We start from the raw sequence: 3,652 nt of genomic DNA, 5'->3' as shown, positions 1-3,652 counted from the left end.
TACAACCCATGATTAATCCCCTCACCCTCTGCACATCCTCATCCCTCTGTTTCCACCCTCTCCCATCCTTCTTGGATCCTTATACTCATTCTACAAAAATGATCTTATATAGTATTTATCCCTGTGGGACTGAGTTAGTTCACTCAGCATAATACTCTCCAGTCCCTCCCAAGTTAGGTAATAATTTACAAAATCATTGCTCCTGAATGTTGCATAGTATTCCATTGTGTGACTGACTGGTCCATAATTTCTCAAACCATTCGTTTGTGGTTGGACATTTGTGTTGTTTCCATGTTCTTGCAATGATTAATAATGCTGCTATTAACATTCATGTACCTCCATTTGTGTTTCTCTTCTCATTTTCTCAGAGTATATTCCAAATAGTGTAATAGCTGGGTCATATGGAATTTCTACGCTCAGCTTTTTGAGGAAGCATCAAACTACCTTCCAGAGTGGCTGTATCATTTTAAAACCCCACCAACAATGTATAAGGGTTCCTTTCTCACCACATCCTCTTCAACATTTATTACTTGCTTCCCTGTTAAACTTTACTTGTGTTACTGGAGCGAGATGGTATCTCATTTTCGTTTTGATTTTCATCTCTTTTATTGCCAGTGATTTGGAGCATTTCTTCATGTGTCTTTTTGCAATTCAAATATCTTCCTCTGTGAAAATTCTATGTCTTTTGCCAATTTTGTAATTGGCATTTCAGCCTTTTTCTTGTGGAGGCCCAGGAATATTCTGTAAACTTTGGTAAAAAGAAAAACACTCTGAGAAACAAGAATGAGCTTGGAAGCATAGCACTCCCTGACCTTAAAACCTACTAGTAATTTCTTCTGTAGTTGTTCAAGTAACTCCTCATCAATATATTTTTTCCCTACCAGCATGTTTTTTCCTTTATTAATGATTTCTATTATCTCTTCTATTATTTGTATTTTCATTCATAGCTGTTCAAATGTCTATGTATGAACATAAAGCCTTTTTGACTCTTGGGGTATTCATTGGGTATGCTATTTCCTCTGACTTTTTTTTTTTTTTTTTGAGAGAGGGTATAAGTTGTTTTGTTTTGTTGTTTTTTTCCACAGTGTTTGAAGTTGTCTGATGCTTTTGTAACATTATGTGAAGTTTTTCTTGATATGTGTTAGGACATTTCTTTGTGTATTCTTAAGTTGTAAGTAGTTCTGTCTTTACGTTATTGATTAGCTGCTGCTTTAATTGTGGGATGAACCACTTACTCTTCTGAAAGTCCTTTCTGGGAAAATGTCTTTCCTAAAGTCCTTGAGGTTTTCTTTGCTCTGCACTGCAAATCTGAAGCAATCTTGCCTTGAAGTAGACCCTTGTCCCAAACTCTATTGTCCTACCTCATGAATGAAGTGATTGAGTGTTGTGAGACCAGTTGTTCCACTCAAGCAGTTTCTTTCAGATAGAGGAGATGTTTAAGTCATCTCTCTTTCTTGCAGCTCAACCTGACAGTAGAGAAAGCTGATAATATCTTTTCTCTGCTTATAGCTCTGTATCTTATTTTGGCCCTGTGATGGTCCCACAGCTATGGAGACAAGAAACACCAAATGGAGGGCCGTGTCCCCAAGAAAGCCTTAGTCTTATCCCTCTCCCTCATCTAAAAGTTACATCATCTGCATAATACGGCTGTTAATAAGTCTTCTTTCAATCCTAATGACACGTTCTCATGCAGTCCAGTTTCTGGAATCATTTACTCAGTACACAGATCAGATAGGTATGGTGAAAAGATACAACCTTAACGTACACATTTTATGTTTAATTCCTATATTTGAACTCTTGTTCTGTTTGCAGAACTACTACTTGGTCTACATATAGGTTTTACATGAGAAAAGTAAGTGTTTTAGGACTATATTCTCCTCAGTGTTGTCTACAATTTATTATGATACATGCAGTCTAATGCATTTGCATACTCAATAATGCATCTTGGTTGCATGTTCAATCGATTTCCCACTGCAAAAGTAAGTCGGATTCTTCTCTTTCCTCCTCTTTGGCTCTTATTTTTGTTGTATGTATTTGAATGAGTCGTATTAAAGTCTTTCTTTTATGTGTGTGGATATTATACTGTCACTCAAAATATTATATTTCAGAATGGTTCTAGAAATTATCTTTTTGACTAAATGTGGCCCTTTTCCCCCCTCACCTTTTCATTTCCATTTCCAGTGTAGTAGATCATATGATTATCTGATTAAAAATGTCCTAAGCCAATCATGCAAATGCCTACTATGTCAATATTTTTCTGTTGCATTTCTTCCTTAACAGAGTCCTGTTTCCCTGCCTTTATACTGTTTATATTTCTTGTTCCAATCACTTAACTTGCAACTGTTCTTCCCCTTTTGTGTTTCTCAATGGGATGTATCAACCTCTAGTGTCATATATGCTACTCTAAGTGTGGTCTATTGTACATGGGGTTTTTCAAAGGAATGTTATTTTGGAAATAGATGATCAATCCTTCTTTCTAGTCTGTCTAACTTTGGATGCTTAACTTTAGAGCAAAAACTGAAAGACAATAATTCCATCCAAAATAACAGATAAAAGATCTTTCCCATTACACAGCGAACAGATTCCCACCCCCCCCCCCCCCCGCCCTTGTCATGGGCCCCAGGTATCCAAGACCCGTATCCTACCACACCTGACCCTGTCAGTATTCCCTCGACTTGTCTCACTAATGTCTCCCTCCCCACTTCCCCCAGCTAACCCAATATGATGTCTCAAGTCTTCTACCATTTCTGCCAATTCATTATCACTCTACTCCCCAGTGATGTTGGCATGCTGGGCAGGTCTTCTGGGCAGCTGGACAGATCTGCAGGGCTGGTGGGCAGAGGGTGATGGGGGCGAGGGACTGGATGTGAGGGCTTAGGGGCAGGCTCTTGCTGGTTGGGCATGTTGCTGGGTTGTGGTCCTGGAGGCATGTGCAGGTTTGGCACTGACATCCTTTACACTGACATCCTTGCTCATTAATATTTTAAAGACATTATTGGCACTAGAATTTTTTCCAGTTAAATGTTATGTGCCATCATGTTGTCTACAAATCTTAGTGATCCTATGGGAAACAGCTCTGAATTCTGCCCTATCCTGAACCAACTATCATCTCGGACACATCTGACCCCATGGCCACAGTCACTGTGTCCATCTACCTTGTCCCAAGTCATTGTCTCTTGTACTGATCCTCCACTATTTCAACCATAATATACTTCTGCAAGGAATGGTTCCCACTGACAATATGTCTAAATATGTGAGTCTTAGTTTCAATATCTTTGCTTCCAAGGAGCAACGTGGTTTCACTTGTTCCTGCCTGGACTTCTTTGTCTTCTTGGAAGTTCAGTACTTTCCTCTAGCATTACAACTTAAAGGTACCAATTCTTAGGTCATCCTGAATCATAGTCGAGCTATCAGATGCGTAGCAAGTGATCACCTTACCTTAGTCCTCAAACTTGCATTAAAACTACTAAGTAATTGGGGAGGTCCTTAACTTCTGATATGCCAGTGTAATACCACTCCTGAGTTCCTGACTCCTTGTACCTAGGGTGTTAATTGTGGATTCAAGTAAGATGAACCTGTCGTCAGTGCCAATATTTTCTCCACTTACCAGTCCAATGGTAAGAATCTTTGTTTTCTTGACATTGACATGTAA

General features: G+C 39.0%; 1 pseudogene; it reads right to left on the bottom strand.

Moving 5' to 3' along the window:
* LOC102851850 overlaps positions 1 to 2,951 on the bottom strand; it is a 4,671-nt pseudogene extending 1,720 nt beyond the window's left edge.
* Positions 2,952 to 3,652: the final 701 nt, after the last annotated feature.

This window comes from Elephantulus edwardii, unplaced genomic scaffold (assembly GCF_000299155.1).
Source record: "Elephantulus edwardii isolate Elephantulus edwardi_28Jun2011 unplaced genomic scaffold, EleEdw1.0 scaffold00125, whole genome shotgun sequence".
Classification (NCBI taxonomy): domain Eukaryota; kingdom Metazoa; phylum Chordata; class Mammalia; order Macroscelidea; family Macroscelididae; genus Elephantulus; species Elephantulus edwardii.
The sequence above is the reverse complement of the archived record's forward strand: the minus strand, read 5'-3'. Positions and strand labels throughout refer to the sequence as shown.